Here is an 18970-nt window from a genome sequence, read left to right as displayed (position 1 = left end):
GAACCCGCGTCCCCTGCATCGGCAGGCAGACTCTCAACCACTGCGCCACCAGGGAAGCCCCAGCTGCATTCTTTATTTACCAACAGCCTCTGGGATTTTTCCAGTATTCCATATTATTACAACTCCCAAGCACACCTCACAGAACTATGTAAGCCTGGTCTGGGTGTGAGAAAGGAAAAATTGATGTAACTAGCCCATCCTGTGTATAAACCTGCATAAGGCACAGCTTAGTTTTGAAAAATACTATGTCATTTTCCTAAGGAGAGTTTTAAGAAAGGTTAGGGCGAGAGGGGATGAAAATGTCTTCTCTGATTCCCCCTTTAAAGAATAGCAGACAGGAAGTTCATTGTGTCCGGTGAAAAATCAGACTATTAGCTTCTACTATAAATTTGATATATACCCATACATCAAATTATTTTTAGCCAAGTAAAAGTTTTGTGCAAGGTCTAAAACACAAATCTCTAACTTTTAGTTGCTAAATAACTACAACAACAAAAACAGAATGGTCACCTTTTAAAATCCCTTCATTTCTCTCCTACTAACTCACTTTCAAACGTTCAATGGTGAGATGGAGAAAAATGTGTCCCAAAACACATTTTCTAACATTCCCAGGCACTAACCATGTGGTTGACCTTTCGAGCCTTTCTTAAGCTGTATTTAAGGTGAGAAGAAAGATTCCTGCTATAGAACCCCATCACAGGGATACCTCACCTACCTGAAAGGTAGCTACACAGCAACATCTATGTAGAATATCACTGAAAATCAGAAAATGGAGCCAAAACAGCCTTTGAGCATTCATATATCACAAAGCCCTTAAGTCCAACAACATACACTTTTGCTTGGGGAAACAAAAAACACCCCGATAGTTCATTCACTGTAACTTTACGTACCTTGCTTCTTAGCCCTTAGCAGATTTTAGATAAGGAAAAGCACCTTGACAGGGCACAAAAGTGGCAATGAGAGAGGTGACAGGTAAACTGTAAAAATAAGCCCTCCACAGCATGGAAAGCTGTATTGAAAACACCCTGTAGTAAATGGGAACGATTAAATAACATCCAGTGGACTCCAGTTAAGAAGGCAGAAAATGAATATATTTTTAAACAGTCCCATTCATGGTGGTTAAGAATAACAAGAAAAAAAATGGTTCTTGAGAGGTAAAGCTTCCATTACCTGGAATCACTTTTTTCCCTAAGCAAGTGGTTCCCTATCTTTTATTCCTGCTCTAACACTCAGAAGCAAACCAGTTTCAAGAACTGGTTCTGGGCTTCCCTGGTGGCGCAGTGGTTGAGAGTCTGCCTCCCGATGCAGGGGACACAGGTTCGTGCCCCGGTCCGGGAAAATCCCACATGCCGCGCAGCGGCTGGGCCCGTGAGCCATGGCCGCTGAGCCTGCGCGTCCGGAGCCTGTGCCCCGCAACGGGAGAGGCCACAACAGTGAGAAGCCCTCGTACCGCAAAAAAAAAAAAAAAAACAAAACTGGTTCCAAGAACTGCCATTTTTAACTGGGGGAGAGGGAAGAGAGGGGGAGAGAGGAGGGGAGGGGAGGGAGGAGAAAAGAGAGAGAGGAGGGGAATGGAGGGAGGGGAGGAGGCCTGCAGAAGGCAACTCTGGGAAAACAAGGAGTTGAAAAAGCCCCCCAAGTAAATGTTTCAAAAAATCATTTCCCCACCCCCTGCCTTCTGAGGTTTCTAGAGAGACATGATCTTCCCACAAGAAGGACCTTAAAATGTGAAATTTTCCATTTTTCACATTACTGAAACCTTTAAGGCATTGAAAGTACATCTTGAATATAAATAAAATAATACGTCGTCAGGATTTGCTTAAAAGGAACGGGGTGGGGGAACTGTGCGTGCAGTGGTGGAGGGGGTTTGATTACAGATGAAGCAGTACTGGCCGTGAGTTGACAGCTGTTGAGGGTGGAAGCCAGGTATGTCAGGGCTCATACCACTCTCTACAGTTTTGTGTGTGCTTGAAATTTTCCGTATTAAAAAGCTGGCAGGTTTTTTTTGTTGTTTGGTTGGGGGTTTTTTGTTTGTTTTCTTAATAAAGAAGTATTTCTTAAATGGTACTTTGTAAAGTAACCTGGTACAACAGATAACAGTGCCCACTTTGCAGAGGTGTTTTTCAGAAAAAAAGGGGTCAGATTTTTCTCTCTACCCTAAACCCCTCTTGCCCTTCCAAAATAAAACTTGTATTTAACTAGATCAAATTGAGAGTAGGAGTTTTTAATTTCATTTTTAGAAGATGACAGGAAAAGTTTTGTAGGTAAAGTGCCAAGTTGGATAAAATACAGAGAACAATCAATCAGAGCTAAGAGAAGGGATTCTTCTCTGTCCAACTTGCATAATCACCTGTATCAAAATACCTGACTCGGGCTTACTCCTCAAATGAGCTTTCTCTGTTTATTCATGCCAGGAATGCTTTGTCCTAAGAGACTCCACCCTTCTTTGGGAGACCGTTGAATCTGCAACTCTCAATTCCAGTTCTTTCTTCTGTCAGTGTCTACACCCATGGTGATGTGTGTCCTGGAATGTCAGAGCTAATCACAGCCAGGAACCAGAATAGGAGATTCCTGCATGTGTCAGAACCCCACAAAGGCAACGAGGGGAACCTCCACGTTTAAAGGAGTTATACGATGCCGGGGTACCCTGCTGAGCTTTATCTCCAAAAGCTCTATAAGATGGCTGTTCCTAATACCCCATTTCACAGACTAGGGCATCGAGGCTGGACAGGTTAAGAACTTGCCCAAGAACTTGCTAGGTACTAATGACACTATCTGACCCACCACGTTCTTATTCAATGAACCATTCTAATAATATCCGGAAAGTGGGTTGGAAACCATGACCTGGTGATATAAAAATAACAATGACAAAAGCAAGCCACCACATTCTATAAGGAAGACTGCGACATGCCATCTGCCTCTGCTCACCCACAGTGGACTTGATTCAGCTACGGTGGAGGTGGATCCTGAGGCAGGTGACCCATGTTCAGCCCTAGGATGTCATATCCAGAAGGCACGGCAGAAGAATCAGGGTCCTGTTCAGGTCACACCACCGCCACCCCCAATGCCTCTTACCTAGACGGCTTTCCTGCTACAGTCCTGGTCTGTGGTCTGTGCCGCCCAGTGTGGGTAATCGGAGCAGGTCACATACAACCTCTTCAAAAACCAATTTCAGAAACAATCGCAAGAGCAGCCGGAGACGTTTTCCAGCCGGGTCAAAGGACTCACTTGTCAAAACAAAAGAAACTGGCTGAAGGTAAACGCACCTTCAACTTGCTTCACCCTCCTCTGGGATTTGCGCCCTGAAGGCACGAAGCCCATGAAGAGAGGGGCTCTTCGTGAGAGGCTGCTGCAAGTGACGTCCCTCGGCCAAGTTTCCACACCTCCCTTTCCTCCGCTTCCTTCCTGCCCTGAGTTCCCTCGACTTCCCTCGCAAGTCCAGGGCTTTCGGATGGGAGGACTCATCTGTGTCACTTCCTCTCCAAACATAAGCAGCGGCCAAAGCATCTCTGCCAATTCTCTCCCCATGGGTCTGCGCATCCAGTGCCCGGCTTCCCTGGGTGCGTTGCCTTGTTCCTGGGTTTCCCCAGCCCCACCAGTGAGCCTCTCCCGGATGTGGAGTAATTTCCACGCACAAGCCATTTATAAGCTCTATCACCATGGCTCAGCTGCCTCACTTTCTGCATTCATAACATGGGGGTGATAAGAGTCCTCCTGCAACACACAGAGTTGTTGGAAGACTTATAGAAGTTATTACTCTATAGGGTGCTGGTCCAGCACCTGGCATGTGGTCGGCATTATGTATGTTTACTCTCACTGCCCTTATTATTGTTGCTATTTCACTAAATATTGCAGAAGCCCAAGGAAACCCAAAGTACCTGCTAAGTCCCAGAAGAGAAAAAAATCTGCTTTCCAACAAGCCAATAGTTACAGAATGTTTAAAGTTAAGGCGGGCGGGGTGGGGGAGAGGGGGGGATGAAAACAGGTATGAACTAGTGTCAGCTGTTAAAGAGTTGCATAATCCCAACTGATGTAACCAAATGTTAATTACTAATGGGAGAAAACAAAGTTTCTAAATAGATGGTCATGCTACAGGTACATCCCTTCATGTAAGAAGGCTACGTACACACATGCACTGCAAACCCATCCTAACTGTCCTTTCTTCTCTTTGTCCCCTACCCGGTAGGTAGACACATACACACACCTTAAGTGGGTACTTGGTAAAACTTATGTTGTACTAAGTAGCTCTCAGTAACAGTACAAAGAAAAGGCATCTGTCTGCCTCTAGCAAAGTAACTTCACTGTTGTAAAAACAATTTATTCTCATCCTACGATTCCTGTTACCATCAGTGACCTCACACCTGAAGATCTGCTCAGCTGCCTGCATCTCGCGAAGCAAGTCTGGGCCTCAGGAGACAAGACGCTGTCCGTCTTGTCTCTCCCTCTGCATGGGGGACGTCTGTGCCCTGTGGGATGTGAGCCTGGTAAGGACCAGGAGGGCAAATGTCAAGTGCTTCAGTTCTCAAGTGGGACGTTTAGCTCTTAAAAACTGAAAAACTTACACATGTACACTTTCTAACAAATTCATATCTAACAAATGCAGCAAAGACTATACAGAGTAAACCTCATTCAAGAGGCCCCCCCTTTGCTCTCTTGATTTATACTTATGTTTCAAAATGTTAAGGATTTCAAATTTCCCTAGAAATAAACGCCATTTACTGAAATCTTTGTACATAAGCAAAAAAAAAAAAAAAAGAAAAGGAAAGAAAAAGAAATTCCTGGGAAAATAAATGCATATCTGTTCTTCAACTAGATTGTAAGAGGGCAGGAACCAACAATGTTTTACACAGCTTTTGTAACCCCAAATCCTTCTGCACTATAATTAACACATACTCTGACTCAGTAATGCCACTTCGGGGAAACTAATTGGAAATAAAAGCAATGAATCTTAAGGATTACATATAAGGATGCTGCAGTAAACATCATCTGTAGTAGAGGGTGGGGACTGAGAACAACCCGTAGTAGAGTTATGTCCAAATAAATTCTGCAATTGCCACATTATTTGAGATATTATACAGTTATTAAAAAATTAGTAACATCTGAACCTATGAACTCAGAGCAACAGCCATGAAAAATTCTGTAACTATTGGCTTGTTGGAAAAGTTGCAGAGTAATACGTAAAGGAAAAACAAAGCAAAGCCAGTCATCTTCACATGTTTATGCTTATATAAGCCTGGAGAAAGGTGTAGAACATTTCCATCCATCCTCAGAAGGATGAAAGGGGCAGCAGAACATCTACTTTGTCTTTACAGTCTTTGGAGTATTAATATCTTATTAGACCAAACAAAGGTATTTTAAACCACTTGGCCTCTACCTCTCCTAAATTCTATATGAAGGCAATTTGGAAGACCTCCTCCTTCAAGAGTAGTATTATATCAGCTATCATGTATCATTTCAGCTACAGTATTATCTGAGTGATTACTATGTGCCAAAATTGGGCTAAAGACTTTTGCAGGCCTCATATCATTTAATCCTCAAAATCCCTATTTACAGATAAGAAAACTGAGACTACATAACCTGTAGACTACATAACCAGTCCCAAAGCCATCAGGTGGCAGAGACTCCCTCCAAGACCAGTCTTTCATCATTAGATTATACTGTAAGATGCACATTTGCTATATATGTCCTATTCATAAATATCAATATTTAGAACACTGTCTCATTAACCACATGGCTTTCAGCACCATATATAATCATCCCTTGACTAAAAGCAAAAGGAAAAAAAGAAAATTGCTTGGGATCAAGCATTCCTTCTCAAAATTAGAACTGATTAAAACCACTTAAATCTTGGAACTTGCACGAGTTTTCATTCTTTTGAATTATTAGAGTTCAAAATGTCATTCTTTTTCTACTTTAAAACTTTTAATAATCTTTAATACTTTCTGATTATAAATTCATTATAAGAAAATTGGAAATCATAGAAAACTAAAAGGAAAAAATAAAAGTCACCCATAATGTCACCATCCAGAAATCAATTTAAAACTTTTGTATATTTTATCCCATTCTTTTAATTAAGTGTATTTTAAATTTGTTTACATAGTTGAGATTGTACAACACTGAGATTTTTCTTTTTTCTGATTCCTACTTATTATTTTCCCATATTACTAAAAATTTTTCAATAACAAGTTTAAACTGTTACATAATATTCTATGGGATAGATCAACATATATGTAATCATTCTCCACTGCTGAAATGTTAGGTTGGTTCTGATTTTTTGCCATTGTTCTAAAAGATTTGCCTAGACCTCTCTGATCCTTTCTTTAGGTTAGATTCTTAAGAAGGAGTGTTATCAAGTCAAAAGCTATATGTTTTTAGAAGTCTCACTGCGTACTCCTAAATCAATTCCCAAAGGACTGTAAAATGCACAAGCCATGACAAATTGCTAAGACTTCCAATTCTTTACCTGTAAAATGACTGAAACACTGTGTTTTCTTAAATACTTTCATTAAACAAACCAACCAACTAACCTAGTCCTGTTCTCATGTGTATCACATAAAGAAGAAGAGGACAAATGAAAAAGAAAGTATAAAATAGGTCTGGAATATGTAGGTTTAATTCCTTGCTCTGTCTGGTTACTTTAATCCAGTCAATAATTAGAAATTTAGAGCTAGAAGCTAGGAGATCGCTGAGTTTAACTGAAAAATCACTTCCCAACTGAAAAATCACTTCAAACCGAGGAGGAGAACAAGACTCAAATGCTAAAAGCTCCATGTTTGATGAAAGTAGGGTATTTCAGAAACCCGGCAACAACAACAACAAAAAAAAACAGGAAGTTGGAGGGCTCCAAGAGGGAGGCCTCCAGGAGGGAAGAAGGAAGGGAGAGGGGTGTGAAATTATCCGACAAGACTGGATCATGTGGAAAGTTGTGTAAGAGGAGTTTCATAAAGCCATTAGAGGTGTGTGGGAAGACTTAGATGTTTAAAGAAAACCAAGCAAAGGAAAAGGTGAAGCATTTACCAACTCAAGGAAAAACAAAAATGTGTTCAAAAAAAGAAAATGCAATCTCAACACCACACGTGGCTTAGCTGTAAACATTACTTAACATATTTATACGGAATAGAAAGCAGTGGACTGAGTCTAACCAGAGTATTCATGCTGCTAATCATTCTGGAAGGATGGTGGCAAAGAAGACTCAGTATAAGTGAGCTCAAGTCCTTACCTCTCACTGCCACCACCACCAGCATCCTAGGTAACATTATTGAACACCTACTGTGTTTTTTATTTTGTAAACTACTGAGCACTTATTAGTTGGCCTCCTGTCTCTCCGGGGAGTCAGGAGGCTGCCACAACACAAAAGGCACCATGAAGCCTCCCAGACTGAGAAAAGAGGGATGTTTGTCTAGGAAGGAAAGGTCCCCTTGAATGCCCTGAAGTCAGCCTTTGGAATTCCTTCAGCGAGAAGAGGAGCATTCCGCTCAGTTTCAGGAAGTCTGTGGTAACTGCCAGGAACAGGGCCCCATTAGAAGAGACTACATGAATAAAGAAGGGCCCGTGGACACTGAGCTGGAAGAAGTGGACCCGAAGAGAAATCTGAAATACAGCTGACCTAGACCTCCAACTCCCGACGGTCCACCACTCAAATACTAGAGGCTAATCTAAATGCAAATACAGATGGCTTTTGTACTGAGCCTAAATCTATGAAGACGGATGACCATGAGGGCTAAAGACATCCCAGCTTTATATGTAAGTGGTGATTCCTAGAGCACAGAAATGTACAGATGCTGGCACCTTTACGGGTTCAATGAGTGAAGGTCAGTGAGTTCTGGTCACTAAGTATTCACGGCCAAAAGCCAAACTCCTAATTTTACCAGAAATTATAGTTACCATTTATGGAGCATTTCCTCCACACTAAACTCTGTGCATATATTATTTCTAGTACTCACATCACCAACCTTGTACTAGGCATCATACCCATCTTATATAGATAAGTAAACTGAAGCTTACAAAGTTTAAGTAACTTACCTAAGACAACACACTAGCTAGCAGACAACACACTAGCTAGCAGTGGAATTCACACAGTCTCCATTTGGCCACGTGGTTTCCATATTCCATAATATCTTACAGTATGAGCCTCTATTATGACTCTTCTAGAGTCTGGAGGAATACAGGGAAATTAATCTCTACCAATGGAAATATATATAACTCAGAGCTCATGACCTACTGACAGTGTTGAATACAATTAGTTACCACATTAGAGAAATGCACTCTTTGAATTCCTAGGGTTAGGACGAGAGGAACAAAGTTGCTAGATGACCCAGGGTCAGGAGAAAAAGAAAGAACCAAGATTAGAGGGAGTGGAGGGCTAGAAGCCAGGTCTTTACTCCATGTGGGCCTGGCGTTTGCTCTAGACACATGCCTGGCATTTACCAGTATTGTTCCTCCTCTCTTTCAAAAACAAAAACAGACTCCCTGGATCCTGACATTCTTCCCACTAATGAACAGAGGCTAATCTTGATACGGTAGGACTGACTGAAAAAGTAAACCAAAATGTGGGAAAATTCTTAGACGTTTACATGACAAACTGGCATATCCCAAGTTTTAGCTTTGGCACTTCTCAGGAAATCTGGAAAAGCTGACCCACTGTCACCCAGAGGCACCAACCTTCTACTTATTCATGTTAATTTGTGCACTTTGGTCAAACTCTCCAAAGCGTCTTTTCACTCTCCCAACAGAATAATAAATACCAGATAAATATGTGAGGTGACGGATGTGTTAGTTAACTAGATGGGGAAGTCCTTTCACAATATGTATGTACATCAAATCACCATGCTAGTCACTTTAAATATCTTAGTTTTATATGTCAGTTATACCCCAATAAAGCTGATATTTTTTAAAGTTTTTAATAATACCAGAAAAAACTATACGCTTTTATATTCTCATGGGTAAATGCAGAAGTGAACACAAATTGCACTGCACTCACTCCTCTTAAGCTAATGCCAATATTAAAACAAATTCAACCAACAAGGACCTGCTGTATAGCACGGGGAACTTTACTTGATATTTTGTAATAACCCATAAGGGAAAAGAATCTGAAAAAGAATATATATATATATATATACACACACAAACACACACACACACACACGTATGTATAACTGAATCACTTTGCTGTTCACCTGAAACTAACACAGCATTGTAAGTCAACTATACTTCAATAAAAAATAAAATATACTGAAAATGAAATCTATGTAGACACATTTATTAAATAATTCGAGTTGCCAGAAAAAAGAGAAAATGTCTATGGAAACATATAGGAGGGCTTCCCTGGTGGCGGAGTGGTTGAGAGTCCGCCTGCCGATAGGGGACACGGGTTCGTGCCCCGGTCCGGGAGGATCCCACATGCCGCGGAGCGGCTGGGCCCGTGAGCCGTGGCCGCTGAGCCTGCGCGTCCGGAGCCTGTGCTCCGCAACGGGAGAGGCCACAACAGTGAGAGGCCCACGTACCGCAAAGAAAAAACAAACAAACATACAGGAAACAAAAAAAGGTACCCAATTAAAGAAAACTAAGAGAACAAAAGTAGAACCAGACATTTTTGTAGTACAAATATTGAAAAAGCTAGAAAGTTTTTTTTTTGAAAATGTTTAGACCTAGTGTATCATTTTCACTGCAATCTTTTACCTATAAACATAAAAGGGAGTTTTTTAAATTAATTTTTATTGTACTATAGTTGGCTTACAGTGTTGTGTTACTTTCTGCTATAAATTTTAAAAAATAAATTAATAAAATAAACAAATTCAAGTAAATTATGCCTATTTGCCAAGGCATACCCTAAAGTCACCGATTCATGGGTAGTTCACATATGACTAGAGAAAGGAAAGGAAAATGAAGGAAGGACCAAGCAGGAAACTTACTGAGAGGTCAAAAAACAGACTAGAATTAAGGAAGGTGAATCAAGGACTGTGAAATCCAATTATGAAAGCAATAGGGGAAAACCTTAAATCAACCTACCCTTTGCAAATAACATAGGAAAAAGGTAGGAAAGCATCGTGTTGTGACGTAACATGCTTAACAGTGACTTAAAGAGAAGCCGGCTTCGGGGGAAGGCCTCTCTCTGACATGCCTGGGAAGAAGAGGCAGAGGATGCTGTGGGTATGATCTTCCGGCCACATAATCAGCTGCATCTGAGGGAGGGCAAGGGTAAAGCACTGCAGGATGGCTTTCCCACTCTGCCACGACATCCCTCCAATAGTCCAGGCAGAGTAATGAGGGCAAACAGATACAAAGCAGAGCTGGGACCAAAAGTCCACACCTAAGCACTGAACCCATTCAGCCCAAAGACCTCACCTTTACGAGAGGATGCTACTGGTGACACGGGGGAGAGAGTGAAGGCTCTGTGTACACCATACAGCATTTAAGCCAACCTTTGAAACAGAAGAACATTTCTATCCAAACGTGAATCTGGTACTGACCACAGGCCATCTTCCCACTTAAGAGCCAAGGTAAGTAAATAATAGTCAAATTTGTTGTCTCTATTAAATTAAGGTTATATTTTAAGACAATGGCCTAACCACATTTTTAAAAGAAATTCATTATTGCAAATATTTATCAAGGACCTACAATGTACCAGGCACCATGCTAGACAGTACAGATAAAACTATTTAAAACAGATACAGCTGTGCTGTCCTCAAGCAGCCCACCTACCATAAAACACCTTAATCTCTAAAACAACTGTCTGTACAGGCACTCAAAAGATTGAAATCACTAAAGCATCCAAGCAGGGCAGTATCATAGCTGAGCACGTAAAAATCACCAAATAATGCACTGGCGTAAGTCTCATCTTTTTTCTTAAGGACATCTGCCCTTCTTTAAATGTCAAATACCAGAACACTAAGGAATACCATTAACTTTCACTTATCCAGCTCATTTCCACTGAGTCACCCTGCAGACACTGCAGATACCAAGATGAGTACAGTCCGGTTCTTGTCCTCAGGAAGCTCATAATCTAGTGAGGATGAATTGTTAAGAATCAGAGAGGGCAAAGAGCATTCTCTGGAAAGAGGTTTGAGAGCTGTGTTCAAGATGATTTTTGCAAAACTGACACACAGTAATATTATTGCCTTTTTCTCCTTACAAATTTCCCCACTGCAAGCTCTGACATCAGAGCAGGCTCTTGACCTCTCTGCTATGGTGGAATGTACTTCATCAAAACAAGCTTGCTGCCACTTCTCAAGTTACGAAATTCACTCTCCCCTCCCACTATGGCATTCAAAGACATCTGAATTTTCCCTGGTCTATGGTGTGGCTAAAGGCTGCTCCCAAAGACTAAATAAGGTGATGTGAAGGAGGCCCTTTAAGATATCTGGTCTGTGCCTTCCTGAATACTGAGGAGGAGGAAGAGGATGGTGATAATAATGATAGTGATTAATAATCGCAGCTTCAGTGGACTGAGCATTGACTATGTATCAAGCATTGTGCTAAGCAGTCTCAGCTCACTGTCATTTAATGCTCATGAGAGCCCTACGGGATAGGTCTATTATTTAATCCCCAGTTTACAGATGAGAAAACTGAGGATGGAAGAGGTAGAGACTTTTTCTCAAGGACTCAAAGCTAGAAAGTGGCAGAGCCAAGCCCAGGTGTTTACCCAGTGTACCACGCCCTCCCTTAGCTGCCCTTTCCCCACATGCACCAACCACCTGCAAGGGGCAGGAACCCGCCATGCCTTTTCTAATCCCCAAGCTTTTAAGTGCTGTTGCCCCTGAGAGGTCCTACTTTCCAGTACTCACCCAGTTGACTCCTACTTGTCTTTCAGAACTCATTTGGTGTCACCTTTCTAGGAAACTTTCTAGACTGCCCCTCTCTAAGGTTTGATGTCTCTTCTCTGGATCTCCCCCGCCCGTGGGCATGGGCCCTCTCTCTCAGAGAATGTGCCACTCGGTCCTGAGCTGCTCAAGGTCATGGGTCATTTCATACTCAATTTTGGAGCTCCAGAGGCTTGTGGAGCGCTTATGCAAAGCAGGCATCAAATCAACTGTGCTGGTTGGTTGAACAAATGATTGAGGAGAGAGAACTGAAGCTAAGGGCTTATTCCAGAACATTCTTTGGAGCCAGAGTTACCCAAGTTCAAGTCCTAACTTGATTTCTTACCAACCTGACCAACTTAACTTTTCTTCTTTTTTTTTTTCCCCCCACCTTAACTTTTCTAAGCTTCAATCTCCTTTATAAAACAAAGGCTAAGAGTAGCATATAGGTCAAAAGGCTGTTCTGAGGATTACGATTTAGAAGCATAGCTCAGTAAGTGGCATATAGTATGTGCTCAGTAAATGTCAGCTATTAGTACTAGTAAAGTACAGGTCAAAAACCAACTCACCGGTAGTGAAGGACTTTGCCCTTGGTACCTAGCTCCTCTCTTCCCGCCAATCTCAAGGCTCTGAGCAGATACAGAGTTACTCCCCCTATAATATGGTTACATGGTGGGAGAGATCACTTCCACAAGCAAGCCGGATCCCTTCCAGAGCTAAACATTTTAAAATTACTTAGGTTTTTCAATAAAGCTTTGAGGGGAAAAACTGTTTCACACATAACCTTGAATTGAACCTTTTCTCCCAAGACAAGCATTTCCCTAGGAACTCATGACCTAGCTCAGAATAAAGCAGTTGCTACACTAAGAACTACCTTTGACAGAGCACTACCAGTAATTGTATCATGCTGATCACTAGTTCAAGTTTAAAAGCTTAGTCATTTCATACCATATTGGTCAAAACATCCTTGGCTATAAATTAGACCACAGAGCGTTTCCCATTTTGCATATATAACTGACAATACCATGAAAGATGTCAGAATTCAGTTATATTTATGCTACTTTAAGAAATGTAATTTGCTTAATATGGTCTAACCCCATATTCAGTGCCATAGGAACAATTTGCTTTTCAAATTACATTTTAATAGGTTTTTAAATTCCATAGATTTCATTACAATAATTATGTAGGACTAGGAATGGCCTGGAAAAATTCTAAGATCAAGCCTCATTTTATATGTTCTCTTGACGCTGTAATGTCATATTAGTTCATGGATAAAACTGTGATGTAAGAGCTCTACAGTGGCTGCAGACAGCCAATGCTGCTGAAGTAGTCCAACTTTTATTTACCGGCCTTGATAAAGTACCACTGCATCCCCTCCTAGGCTTACAAGGAAAACTTCAGAACATGGAAAGTTGGTTTTGGAAAGAGACCAGATGAGATGCGGTACTCATCTACGTAGTGGCCGGAGCAAACTTGCACCTTTTTCCTTCCATGCTTCATTGTTCTTGTACACACTGCCCCCCTCCAACAAAAGGCTTATTTACCACAGTAGATCTTAATCTAAAAAACCAGAACATTAAGGAAGAAATTTGCCTTTTATACACAATTTTAATCTACTCAGAGGCACAGTGAGATCAGTGAAGATGATGTAAATTGATATGCTGGCCCATGTGTTAGACCTATTTTATGTACAAGAGCAACACATACAAGGTCACATATATATATGATGAAAAGCTGCTCAAATCTGAAATATTGGCAGAATGATTATATTGGGAGCAGCTTTTACAGAACATATTCTTTTTTTTTTTTTAACTTATTTATTTCTTTATTTATGGCTGTGTTGGGTCTTCGTTTCTGTGCAAGGACTTTCTCTAGCTGTGGCAAGCGGGGGCCACTCTTCATCACGGTGCGCGGGCCTCTCACTATCGCGGCCTCTCTTGTTGCAGAGCACAGGCTCCAGACGCGCAGACTCAGTAATTGTGGCTCACGGGCCCAGTTGCTCCGCGGCATGTGGGATCTTCCCAGACCAGGGCTCGAACCCGTGTCCCCTGCATTAGCAGGCAGATTCTCAACCGCTGCACCACCAGGGAAGCCCCAGAACATATTCTTATAGGCATGTGTCAAAGAAAGTAAGAACAACTTCTAAAGTAGTGGCACTCAGCCTGCGTGAAGATAACCAAATAAAATTGCTGGGACACTCCACCAGTGTCCTCTCTCCCATCTTTAGTGCCTTCCTTTTCCTCTCTTTTCTTCTTCTCTCTTCCTATATTACACTAGTGGTCTTGGCAGCCTACTGCATGGTCTAGCACCCCCAAGATTACAGAGGTTGGGGATTCCTGCCATATAAACTTATGCTTTAATGTTTTCTGGTCAAAATAGGAGCCAGCCCTGGTTATACTTCTCTTTACCTGCTGAGTTAACCAACAAACAGTATGCTCCGTTGTGTTCCATCATCTAACTTTAAGAAGTTAGAGCTGCTCTTTTTTCTGAAGGAGTGGAAAGAGAAGATGCTAGGAAACTGGTTATATAGAGGAAGCTCTTACCTGAACAGCAGCGAGGCAGAGAGAAGGAAAGCTGACAAAATACTTGTGTAAAGGAAGAATGGCCTCTCCTGACATTTCTAAGGCCAAGAGCCACTACTACTACACTATTGGGTGAAAGAGAGGCAGTGAGGGCAGGTGATTCTGTTCCTTGACAAGATTCAAGGAAAGGAAGGAATGAAGTATAATTAGCAACGATGACCACGTGTCATCTTCACCACAAGTAAACTTAAGGGAAAGAGATGCCTGCAAGACCTGGAATTCCTCTTGTCCGACTCATGAAACTAAACAGGTCTTGAAGATTACTTAACTCACTTTAGATCAACCAGCAACAGTCTGAGAGCTGGGACCAGCATTGGTGGTGAGATGTTTTCTCTCTCCTTAGCCTCATCCCATAAAAGAATGGAGACACATCCAGTTACTTATTAAGGTGAAAAAGATCTAAAGACTCAAGAGCTTGGAATTTGAAGTAAGAAAGTCCTGAATTTGAATACTAAGTTTGAATTTTAACTAACTGCCAAATCTTGGGCAAACCATTTTAACTTCTCTGAACCTCGGTTTCCTCATCTGTAAGATGAAAGTAACAGTAACTACACTTCACAGGGTTACTGGAAGGATTAAATGAGACTATACATGTAAAGCAGTTCAAGTATTTGGACCACAAACAAATCCTAATGAGGTTTCTGTTAATATAGCTATTACAACTGGAGGAAAGGTGGTTAAAAAATTAGCACTCAAGAAATAAAAAGATTTCAAAGGTGACTCTAAGAACTAAAATGTATTTGATAATGTCTGAAAAATAATTAAATAACGTTAAGGTGAGAAATAAGAATTAAACAGTCAAAATGTCTGCAATAACTCAAAGGAGTCCAAATAAGAAAGACTTGCCATCAATTTGAAGAGATTTGCCATCAATATACTCCAGGAGAAAACATATTTTAAAAAGTTATCAGATTAAGATAGGGCAGGAAGAAAGCCTCACGACATAGTTAGCAAATGCCATTCTAATAGATTTTTCACACCCACAGACAAACAACACTTCGTGTTTCTTTCCTAAACATAAAAATAAAACTCTCCTGGCATTCATGGTCCTGAGCTTAGAATGTACTCAGTAATTTTCCATGTCACTTTTGTGCTCACAGATTTAGAAATGCACTTCAGTTCCTAACAAAAATATTTATGCTCTGAAGTATTTATTGCTTCTGCTTAACTATATCCCAGTGTACAGATGAGAAAGGTATTCGAGAGGAAATGTGGAATAGTGTGCAAAATGTTCTAGAGCAGAAGGTCAAGCAACGGAACATACTTTACTTTGTAAGTGTAACAGGATAGGGCTGAAAACAGAGTGAGGCTTAGTCCAACCCCGCCTGGGGAGCTCAGCCCAGGTCCTCAAGGCAAGGAATTCTAGCTCCAGAGCACACAAACCGAATGCAGGACTAACACCAAGTACTGGAAACCCACCCAGACCCCAGCCTGGGGAAAACGGGCTCCTATTACCTGCCCCGCTCCCCCAACTTCAAACAGGTTAGCAAATCAGAGGTTTTCTGTTTCTTTTTTAAAGCAACACCTTTATTTTCAAATAAAACATTACAGATGAAAGCAGAACTGACTTGCTGACACCCATATATCCTCTATGACGCTCCCCCCCTCTGACACCTAGCCCCAAGTCCTGGGACCCCTAAAGTGACCAGAAAACACAACTTGAAAAGACAAACTAAATGGGAGCTAGAGAAAGATTGGAAGACCCTCAAGAAAAATTTATCTGGAACATGTAAATTTCCATCATTCAGCTTTAACTTGGTTTTTTACTATACAGAATTGCTTTGGTAAATCATAAAAATTCTGCGCAAGAATATACCAATTTTCATGGATAAACAACAGGGAAAAAAGAATAGTAGAATTCAATCAATCTAGCTCAATCTAAATGTTTTTTTAAAAAGTTATAAAACTGCCAGAAGAAAATACATTACAAATGTGAAGGTATGGGTCTTTCCTAAATAAGATCCTGACCTCAGAAACCATATCAGATTTTATTATGTAATCTAAAATTCTTGCATGGCTAAAGACAACATAAAGCAGGTTAGAAGACAGCCACTTGGGAGAAAATACTTGTACCATATACAACAGACAAAAACTCAATATCAAAGAAATCCTATTGATCTATAAGAAACTAGAAAAATGAACACTTTATAACTGAAAGACATAGGGCTAAAGAGCATATGAAGACATTCAAACGCTCTAATTATCAGGGAAATGTAAATTAAACACACATAAGGGGCCATTTTTTTTAACTCTCAAGTTGAAAAAAAATTAGAGATTGATCATTTCCAGTGCCGATGAGGATATGGTGCTTGTTATGGGGACAGACACAGGTAAGACCTTTTTAAGGGAAACCTGTAAAAACTTAAAAAGTGTACATGACCTTTAACCCAGTAATTCTACTTCTAGGAATCTATCCTACAAGATCCTAAATGTATTTAAGTAAAAGGCCGTTTGCCTTAGCATTATTTATAATAGGGAAAACTTGATACAACTGAAATTTTGTATGGAACATGGTGCAAACATTTAAAAGAACTAGGATGTGTACATACTCACAGGACAGGGAGCTATTACCACACGTCTTTGTGTGACAAAAGCCCAATGTAGTTTCTAATTTGTTTTTTAAAATTTTCTTTACATTTCATGTTGTCTATGCACACACATAAGAAAAGGTCTGGGAGGACATATCCCAAACTGTCAGCTGTTGGCAGGGTGAAAAAAGGAGAATATAAAACTATATCAGGGACTTCCCTGGTGGCGCAGTGGTTAAGAATCCGCCTGCCAGTGCAGGGGACACAGGTTCGAGCCCTGGTCCGGGAAGATCCCACATGCCTCAGAGCAACCAAGCCCATGCGCCACAACTACTGAGCAGGCACTCTAGAGCCCGCGAGCCACAACTACTGAGCCCGTGTGCCACAACTACTGAAGCCCGCGCACCTAGAGCCCATGCTCTGCAACAAGAGAAGCCACTGCAATGAGAAGCCCGCGCACCGCAACGAAGAGTAGCCCCCCTTCACCTCAACTAGAGAAAGCCCGGGCGCAGCAACAAAGACTCAACTCAGCCAAAAATAAATAGATAGACAGATAAATAAATACAAACTACTATCAGCATGTTGTTCCCAATTTAATAAAAAACACACACACGTACACATATCCATGCATACATGCAGCACAGAAAAGGACAAAAGAGGTGATGTAGTGATTATTCATGGGTGGTAGGATGCTGGGTGATTTATTTTCTGCTTTAAAAAATTTTCTATATTTCTTACATTTTCTACAATGATCATTATTACTTTTATATTTAGAAAAATATCGTGTTATGCTTAAAATGTTATAATGAAGTACTTGGGGGAGCTTTAAAAAACTTGAAAAAATAGTATTTATTTCCTGTCCCAAGTATAATATAATAACTATTGAATATAACAGTATTTAGAATTCTGTCCCAAGAACTAGACCCAGGGCAAAGTCCTCCTTGCTCTTTCTATTTTAACTCTGATTCTCTAGACATGGCTCACAACCATGATACAGATTAATTTTAATAAAAGCATATAATTAACTACAGGCTCTAAACGTTGTCCCAGGTCACTAAGACCTAGAATAATTACAGAAGGTATCATGGAAGAAGGCAACATTGGGCCGAATCTTAAAGAATTCAGAGAAAAAGAGGACATGAACCCAAAAGTCACTCCAATTACCTCACTATTCATCTCTTCTCAATCTGATGGCTCTCGATGTTTGAAAATTGTCACCTAAACGCCTAGCTTCCCAAAAGAGACTCATATATGACTCCATAATAAAGAAATATATACTGAAACATATCTAAATATGCACACATATATTTAACAGTGTATATTTTTAATGTCTCAAATTCCTACCCCAAAAAGAAAGACTTCAAGGCCAACAGTCTACAAGGTATCCCGGTAACACTGCTGGTGGTGCAACTTTCATGGCAAGCAATTTGGCAATATCTACTGAAATTACAAACGCACAAACCCTTTGACCCAGCAAGTCTACTTCTAGAAATTTATTCTAAGACTCATATGTGTGTGAAAAGATTCTGTGTAATTGCAAAATCTGGAAACAACCTAAAAACCCCATCACAGAGGACAGGTGAAATAATGGTGTGTATATAAAATGGAAAAATTAATGAGGAGGCCCTATATAAGCTGAAATGAATGGCTTCTAGGATAAGAGACAACACTGATATAGAACAGGAGTGATGCACTAGGTTTGTGGAAACAGTGGGGGGAGGGATATATACATTTGTATGCATACAAAATATCTCTGGAAGACTACATTAAAAACTATTAACAACTGGCCTCTAAGACGGGAACCTGAGGCTGGGGATTAAGGGTACCTTTAAAATTCTGCATTATGTTCATCTTTCACCAATTCAAACAAAAATAGATATAATTTGGGCTTCCCTGGTGGCGCAGTGGTTGAGAGTCCACCTGCCGATGCAGGGGATACGGGTTCGTGCCCCAGTGTGGGAAGATCCCACGTGCCGCGGAGCGGCTGGGCCCGTGAGCCATGGCCGCTGAGCCTGCGCGTCCGGAGCCTGCGCTCCGCAACGGGAGAGGCCACAACAGTGAG

At 40.9% G+C, this 18970-nt stretch overlaps 1 protein-coding gene across 5 annotated transcripts in view; it reads right to left on the bottom strand.

Annotated features, from left to right (window-relative positions):
- The window catches only part of PTPN14 (protein tyrosine phosphatase non-receptor type 14), a 175113-nt gene that overhangs the window by 112620 nt on the left and 43523 nt on the right, over positions 1 to 18970 (bottom strand). The window contains exon 1 of one of the 5 annotated variants that reach the window (XM_055084075.1): positions 3076 to 3200. The exons of the other annotated variants lie outside the window; for them this stretch is intronic. The gene's annotated coding sequence lies outside the window, so the exon portion shown is untranslated. Of the gene's footprint in view, positions 1 to 3075; positions 3201 to 18970 lie in introns of those variants that run through there. 5 annotated transcript variants of the gene reach the window in all.

Source organism: Physeter macrocephalus, chromosome 4 (genome assembly GCF_002837175.3).
Source record: "Physeter macrocephalus isolate SW-GA chromosome 4, ASM283717v5, whole genome shotgun sequence".
NCBI classification, from domain to species: Eukaryota; Metazoa; Chordata; class Mammalia; order Artiodactyla; family Physeteridae; genus Physeter; species Physeter macrocephalus.
The sequence above is the reverse complement of the archived record's forward strand: the minus strand, read 5'-3'. Positions and strand labels throughout refer to the sequence as shown.